The sequence below is a fragment of the Dendrobates tinctorius genome, unplaced genomic scaffold (genome assembly GCF_039654945.1).
Source record: "Dendrobates tinctorius isolate UK_male_01 unplaced genomic scaffold, ASM3965494v1 ptg000016l, whole genome shotgun sequence".
In the NCBI taxonomy this organism is placed as follows: domain Eukaryota; kingdom Metazoa; phylum Chordata; class Amphibia; order Anura; family Dendrobatidae; genus Dendrobates; species Dendrobates tinctorius.
The window spans coordinates 59,470,715-59,479,520 of record NW_027361684.1 but is presented as its reverse complement, the minus strand read 5'-3'; the positions used below and the strand labels follow the sequence as shown (position 1 = coordinate 59,479,520).

General features: G+C 43.1%; 1 long non-coding RNA gene across 1 annotated transcript in view; it reads right to left on the bottom strand.

The window, feature by feature from the left end:
* Positions 1-412: 412 nt before the first annotated feature.
* The window catches only part of LOC141078219 (uncharacterized), a 31,282-nt gene continuing 22,888 nt past the window's right edge, over positions 413-8,806 (bottom strand). Inside the window, exon 2 of the long non-coding RNA XR_012227718.1 lies at positions 413-1,099. This is a non-coding gene — a long non-coding RNA (uncharacterized lncRNA). The remainder of the gene's footprint in view (positions 1,100-8,806) is intronic.

The following is an 8,806-nucleotide window of genomic DNA, read 5'->3' as shown; positions in this document are numbered from 1 at the left end:
AGTCTTTGAAATAGACAGCCCAAATTTCTACAATATACATACATATGTACATATTTTAATCTTTAATTCCCTTTCAGGACTTCAAGGGTTGACAAGGAAGTTTTTGTTACTTTTAGATTACCATCATGGACAATCATGAAGGAGATAGGCACAGACATGGCACAAGAATTTGGGAGTCTGGGGATTCTAAAAGATGTAAGGCTAAAGAAGCAACAATGAAATCAACAGAAGAGAGAGCGAAGACAAGAAAATTGGACGAGTTCTTCTCTGTTCATTCAGGGCAAGTGTCAGAAAGGAGCAATTGTTGAGGTAGCTATTTAGGGAGGGTAAATTAACCCTTCACGGTTGAGCCAGTGATTTCCAAATTATTCCACAGTGTTGCTAGCAACTCAAATGACCACACGGACTGAGGTCTCTGTACGGGAGGATCGAGGCAGATCACTAAGCCCCTTTATTTTAGTCACTTCTTTTATAATCTTTTGCTTAATTATGCAAGGTTCTCAAGTACCAATAGCATTTCACTTTATAAGCCAATAATATTGCAAGAAAACCGGAAACTACATATATGTCTGTACCTAAATAGCGTAGAAAGTAGTATAATGGCATATTCAGAGCAAAGCACCCCCCCGAGCCCCTTATCTTTGTATCTGATGAGAGCAGTCTGGTTTCATGACAGCCCATGCCAATTATAAAAATTTATCTTGCAACAACAAAAACGGAGAAACGAAACCTCCAGAGAATGGATAAAACGAAACTTCAGCTCTGATTTTAGTATTAACCCTTCACATTCCCCCTAGATAAATTTTTTTAACACATATGTAGCATCAGTGGTGCTATCCCAAGCTAACAGCTTGAGGGGTACTGGTCTTCACATGACTGATGCCGTGTTACCAGTCATGGCTGTCGCGGCGCACCCGTCCCCCCTGTATACTGCAGTTCACGAATAACAATTTTTGATGACGGTGGTGGGGATCTTTTGTAGGTAGGCATGTGCTTGGCTTCAACATCTTCATCAAGTAGCCTTTTGAGATCGGTGCAGAGAAGAGCAGAGGCAACGACACCTTTGGTATCATCATTAGCTGTCTTAGTGCAGAATTTCCTAATACATACAGAAATACACCAAAGAACAAGTTTTAGTATCACATATACAACAAGGATACAGGCAGCAATGTGTAACAAGCTTTGTAAGATCTCAGCTATTCAGCCCCCAATTCGCTTAAACCAATTGGCTGGATTGAGAAAGGAGAAGGTGTCTGACCACCAACTGTCCTTAGTACGATCATTGTTTTTATTGTATTGATCTCTGAGTCTTTGAATATCTTCTAACTTTAACTTCTATCAATAATAATATGGAAAATGCGAAAAACCAAAACATTATGTCCCCTTCATTTGCTATTGGCTTGTTGGGTGATGAGGAGGACTTGATAGGGACTGTCATACAAGGGTTCTAGTCCATGCTTCCTGACATGCCTCTTCACAACTACCAAATCACCAGGCTTCAGGTTATAACAGGTGTCGGTTTCTGCTGAATCTGGAAAGGAAAAGAAAACTAGAACATAGGTGTTAGCAAGAGTTTTACTAAGCAGAATAACATATTGAACAGCACGGTCAGTCTCTTCTGATAACTGCTGAGGCTGGAAATTTGCAACTGGGGGCCTAGTACCAAACAATATCTCATATGGGGACAGGCCATATTTTGCAATAGGGGTAGTACAAATATGGTATAGTACAATGGGTAGGAGCTCTGGCCATGGAGCCGTAGTCTCCTGCATCATTTTGGTCAATTGTCCCTTCAGTGTGCCATTCAGCCTCTCAACTTTCCCACTGGATTGTGGGTGATACGGAGTATGGAGGGCTACAGTGGAGCCAAGCATTGTCAGAACTTCTTAGTACACATGGGAAGAAAAGGCCAGGCCTTGGTCACTTTCAACAACTTCTGGAACCCCATATCTGCATCTAACTTCCATCACCAGTTTCTTCGCTGTGGTTTTTGCAGTCATGTTGGTAACAGGGAATGCTTCCGGCCAACTGGAGAACCGGGGCCCAGTAGAATTTTTGCACCAGTGCGAGGGCCTGATTTTTTCCTCGATATATAGGTCAATATGGCAATAGCAGGGTACATCCGCTTAGGGAGACACACAAGTTTGTCCTTTTTCCAGAGACCATTATCCATTCGTGCCCCATCAGTCTTCCATTGCTTCACCTCTTCCTTTGGAGACATTCTCTGCGTCGTCATTAAGCGGTCTCGCGGGGTCCGACAGAAAACTTCAGTCTGTTGTAGATCATCAGGTTCTTGTAGGGTCAGTGCTTCTTGTAACTGTTTACGTTGAGAGCGTGTGGTCACCATAGTTGGTATGGTTGGTTCAACGGGTAAGAGAGCGGTGGCTTTTGCTTGCATATCCGCAAATGTGTTGCCAACAGTCTGTGGACTGATCCTAGGACCATGCACCTTAACTTTGATAATGGCCACCTGCGTAGGTAATTTGATCGAGTCCATGAGGGTTTTAACAGCTTCAGCATTTTTCACTGGAGTTCCGGCAGTAGTAATAAACCCTCGATTGGCCCATAGAGCCCCAAAATCGTGAGCAATACCAAATTCATACCGTGAGTCTGTGTATATATTAGCCCGTCTATTCTTGGCCAAAGTACATGCAGTAGACAGAGCCTGGAGTTCTGCTTCTTGTGCTGACTGTGAGGGCGGGAGCGCAGCTGCGTGCACTACAGTGTCCTCTGTGGTAACAGCATATCCCGTGTGGAATCTACCAAACTCATCAGCATATCTAGAACCATCCGTCTATAACACCAGATCAGGATTTGGGAGTGGATTCTCACTGACATTTGGTGGAGCAGCTGTTTCTTCAGTCAGAAGTTGGGAACAATCATGTTGGAGGTAATCCTCATCACTGCCATCTTTCCTTATAATTCATTATACGTCTTTCAAGGCATTGTAAAGGGGTTGCATTATGCGGGATTTATCCGGTATCCACTGACAACAATAAGTGCATAAGAAAACGGTGGAGTTCAGTTTCATCTTGTTTCATCTTTAGGGAAAGGAAGGGAGCTGGCAGCTATTTTTCTTTGTTCTGTGAGGTGTCTGACACCCTGAAGGAGACAGTGACCCAAGAATATCACTTGACCAAGGCAGAACTGAAGTCTCGAGGCCGAAACCCGACAGTTCAGTGCTGCCAGATGCTTTAAGGAGGCTAACAATGGCAGAAATGGCAAAAGACACCTGCTCATATTTTTTTTTTGCAACCTGGGTGGGACTGTTTTGGGCCCCTTGTGGCATAACTGTCCATATTAACTGTCATCCCTGAAAAGTGAATGCAAATAGAAACTGGCAGTCTGGGTGTAACGGAATGCTAAAGAAGGCATCGGTAAGATCGATGACTGTAAACCAAGCAGCATCCTGGGGTATTTGGGACAAAAGAGTATGTGGATTAGGCACCAAGTTTGAGAAACACTTTTACTGGTTCTACAGGCATTTTCCCTATATCATTTGGCCCTTTTGACCAGAATTTAGATGGTATCTCTGAGAGGTATGGGGTGAGTCGTTGATCCTCAAGCAATATTGGGGGTGGATCTGGGCCTATCAGGGCCATCATAACTGTAGGAAGGGCATGCAAAATACAGATTTCCTCACTGTCTTCATCTACATAGGGATTATATAACAAAAAAAAACAATCCATCTGACCATCATTTTGGAATTGTATTCTGGAGCGGAACTGTGATAATAAATCTACCCCTAGTAAATTTACTGGACATGTGAGAGAGATCACGAACTGAGCAGTAATGAGAATTAGCAGGGAGGGTCTGAGGAGCAGGGTTCCCACTAGCTGAAGTCTGAGGGGGGGCAGAGTTTGCTGTGTGCTCGCAGCTGCGGTGGGGGCGAAGGGGGATATGGTGTGGGCTAAGATGGGAGGGGGTACTGAAGCAGCTGCAGCTGCTAGCTTGCTTTTTTTTTTTTTCCCTCTCTCTCTCTCTTTCTCTCTCCTGAACAGCGGGTTAAAGTCTTCAGAAAACTTTTTTTTTTTTTCCTCTGGATCGGGTGAACGGGGATTGAGGCTGGCTGCGGATAATAGGTGCCATTAGCAGAGGTGGGGGCTGCAACTCTTGGTCTTATTGTGCCACAATTATAACAGACCTCTCTCCACTGAGGATCAGTAACTACACATACAGCACAGATCCACCCGGCAGGATCATAAGGTGGGGGCATACTGAGTTTTGGTAGTCCAGGATACATCGGTGCCTTAGGGTTAAGGGGCACAGAGCTTAAAGTCGGGAGGAGGCTTGATTTCCTGGGGAGGGACCTTATCATCTAGCAGGGAAACTTCTTGTTTCAAATCATCACTTAACTATTCGTCTGCCTAACACATTCTCTCATTAATCTCAGTTTCTTCTTTAACCAATCACTTTCTCATACCACAGTCACTTTCTTGAACCAAAAAAAAAAAAAAATCCCGTCCCTGTCATAATAGAATTCACTTGCTGTTCAATTTCCACATAACCTTCATTATACAATTCATGTGCCAAGCCACAGAATTCCTCAGCTCCTTTAAGTAATCCATCATCAGTTAACCTTTTAACTCCTTCATCCCATAGCGTAGGCTGCAACCTCCCGCCCTTAGGAAATCCCAGAATCGAAAATATTTTTCCTGCATTCCTGACACATTTCTTTCCTCGTCTTTGAATCATAAGACTAACAGTATCTGATCCTTCACACAATTCCAAACTTTTCTTTTTCTTCCACAGAAACATAATTCTCTCCTTTAGAGCTAAATATCCTGACAAGTTGTGCACAATACTGGAGCAGCCGTCTCCGTTTGTTCCACAGGGTCAACCCCCTCTGGGAAGCCCAAAATTTGCAGTACTCAGTGAAAGGAGGAGGGCGTCTCAGACTATCCCTCCGGACACCTCTGGTTATATATATCTATCTATATATACACCTGAGTTACGTATCCTACCCATCTTCGATCACATGATCACGCCTGATAACTAACAATGACCAGGAATTCAGGATATTTTGACTATAAAGAGAGTCACAATCACTGGTCAATCCGGGGTGTCCGTCCCTTATGAGGTACGGTTCGAGCACTGGGCCCCCAATGGGACTACACCTCTATATGATTCCACCCATGAATCACCCCACCAGGGGACAAACCTCTGATCCTCTTTGCAGCAACAAGTACAGGAAAACCACACCAACGGTCAGTCTGAACAGTATAACTGCCAACTTACCGTGGTTGTGGGGGGTGATCAGTCCCAATTTTCCAACACCTGTGTCCGCTCCGAGGGTCCTTTGTCTTGTTGCCCTCCGGGGGCAGAGGCGTCCCTATTCGGGGGACCCCACGTTGCGCGCCACTGTTGAGGTAGCTATTTAGGGAGGGTAAATTAACCCTTCACGGTTGAGCCAGTGATTTCCAAATTATTCCACAGTGTTGCTAGCAACTCAAATGACCACACGGAGACTGGGGTCTCTGTACGGGAGGATCGAGGCAGATCACTAAGCCCCTTTATTTTAGTCACATCTCTTATAATCTTTTGCTTAATTATGCAAGGTTCTCAAGTACCAATAGCATTTCACTTTATAAGCCAATAATATTGCAAGAAAACCGGAAACTACATATATGTCTGTACCTAAATAGCGTAGAAAGTAGTATAATGGCATATTCAGAGCAATGCACCCCCCCGAACCCCTTATCTTTGTACCTGATGAGAGCAGTCTTCTTTCATGACAGGCCATGCCAATTATAAAAATTTATCTTGCAACAACAAAAACGGAGAAATGAAACCTCCAGAGAATGGATAAAACGAAACTTCAGCTCTGATTTTAGTATTAACCCTTCACACAATGACCTTGTAGAATCTGATCAACCTGACAATGCTTCAGTGGAATTGTTTGTTGATCCTGGCAAAGAAAAGGCTGAATTAGTAACGAGTACAACTGAAAAACAGAAAGAAAAGCAGACTGATAGTGGCACATCTTATGGAGAAGGTGTCGTTAAGGGCCCACCAGGGGGCAATGACATTGGACTTTGGCCATCCATTATTTTGGAACAGATGCAAGATTACTGGCTGAAAAAGGGGTGTATCAATAATCCAGCACTGTGATGAAAGTTTTTTCATTGCTCACTTGGTTCAGCAACCTAGAAAGGACCGCAAAATTCCAAGAATGTGCACACTTGGGCTTTTCCGTCGTCAAAATCATAATGGAAAAGTCATAATGAGGAATTGGTTATGCTTCTCTCCCTCTAAAGGACGCATTTACTGCTTCATGTGCACATTGATGTGCTTTATTACAGCATCTGAGTCTTAGCTTTCGTCTAATAGATTCTGTGATTGGAAACATTCACAAGAACGTATAAAATGTCATGAGCAGTCAGCGGAACATCTGAACTCTACAAATGCTTTCAATATGAGGTTAAAAGCCATTGGGCGAATTGATGCGGAGCTAACACAACAGGTCGAGACTCAGGAGCATTATTGGAGGTCAGTATTGAAACGAGTAGTAAATGTTATTCAGTTTATTTCTGAGCGTGGCTTAGCATTTAGAGGAGATAACGAATTGGTTGGATCACCTAGAAATGGAAACTTTCTGGGCATTTTTGAACTCATCGCCCAGTATGACGACTTTCATGCACAGCATATCAAAACTCAAGCCAATCGTGACAAGGGTCATACAAACTACCTGTCATCTACAATCATGGAAGAAACTATCAATGCAATGAGCGAACAAGTCCTCAGAGAAATTATTTCTCGAGTTAACAAATCAATATACTACTCCATCTCTTTTGGACTCCACACCCGATGCAGCTCATGGTGACCAACTAACCCTTGTATTGAGGCATATGGAGAAAGATGGTCCTGTGGAACACTTAGTTACATTCATAGAAAACAAAAGTCATGGCGCTCAAGACATGCTCAATGCCGTGTTGGAATTTTTGAAGAGACATGACCTAGACCTGGGAAATTGCCGTGGTCAAAGTTATGGAATGCATGTGCAATGAGTGGCAAATACTATGGCCGGCAAGCCAAAGTGAGAGAGAAGAACAATCTTGCATCCTAGATTCCTTGCATGGCACACTCTTTAAATCTGGTTGCTAAAAATGCTGTAGAAAGCTGCTCGAGTGCTGTACATTTTTTTTTTACTTCCTTGAAAAGCTGTTCCTCTTCTTCACAGTTTCAATGCATTGGCATCAGCTCCTGACTGAGGCTTTTAAAAATATTGACTCAGCAACAGCATTGACTCTCAAACATGTCACAACAAAGCATTGGTCCTGAGCTGATGCTACTAAGGCCCTTAAGCATGACTATCAGCAAATTAAAGTTGTACTTAAACAGATTGCTGATGACTTTGAAGAAAAAAACTGTGTACAGTGTGAAGCAGGACTGTTAATACCAATTTCAAGCTGATTCATTTGTCTTAACACCACCTTCTGGAATGATATCCAGCAAAGAACAGATGCTACTAGTAAAAATCTACAACACGCAAAACTCGATCTAAACACTGCTGTGGCATCACTGACCGGCTTAAAAAACTATGTTGCATCAAAGCGTGACTCCTTCAAAATTTATGAGAAGCAAGGCGAAGAGCTGTCTGGTTCATCTGAGTATGTTCAGACGATAAATCGACACGGGCGCCAAAAAATGTGTCTCAATCCATTGGATTATGGCCATACGGAAGAAGTACAACTCAGCCCTTCTGAAAAATACAGAACAGAAACTTTCTTGCCTATCATTGATCAGTTTATCGCTTCTCTTGACCAACGTCTTCAAGCATATAAAGATATATCAAGCAAATTTAGCTTTTTTAGCCATCTGAAAGAACTGTCTTCAGACGAGCCTAAGGCCACAGCAGAGCAACTCATCAGGTCTTATTCAGATGACTTGGACATTACATTTATCGATGAACTGTGTCAGTTTGTAACATTTGCCAATTTATTCACAGACGAAGAGCCAAAAGATATCAGCACTGAACTTTTCATGTACAAGCTTATCATTGAAAAGGGTGTGCAGGACACTTTCCCAAATATTGAGATAGCTCTAAGGATATATCTAATTTTGATGGTAAACTGCAGTGGTGAGCGTTCCTTCTGAAAACTCAAATTAGTTGAAAACCGATTAAGGACATCCATGAAGCAGGAATGACTTGTAAATTTGGCTATCATGAGCATCGAGTCAGATATACTGCGTGAATTGGACTTTAGTGATATCATTAGTGATTTTGCAGCATGAAAATCTAGGAAAGTGCCTGGATTGTAAAAAATGAATGATTTTACCTGAATTACTCTGCATAAATGATTTTTGAAAATAAACTTGCTTTTGTTTCACTTTGTGCTTTTGCATTACATATTGAAACACCTTGAAAAATGGGCCTCCCTCCAAAATGGGCCCCGGGCCACCCACCTCTTAAATCCGTCCCTGGAGCTCAGCATCATACCCCAAGGTAACTCACAGAAAAAAAATAAAGGAAGTTAGAGGGGAGGTGCGGAGCATCAGAAGTACCCCAGCAGTCTCCTCAAAATTTGCTTCCAAGTTGTGGAGTGAAGAACGATCGCAGCTGGGATACACTTCCCGCAGAGGCTGACAATCCTGATTGAAGCGCCCACCAGACAGACTCAGAAGAAAGTGCTGGATGTGTGGAAAACTGGGACACCTGTCAAGAAGTTGCCTGACCAAAGACAGCCGATGGTGAAGATTTACTCACCTCTCCGAAGGTACTGATAATTTGAGAAAACGCAGCCCCTGGGAGAAATGGTATGCAAGAGAAGAGGAGCCGCACCTAGAGCCAGACAGAGCCACGATG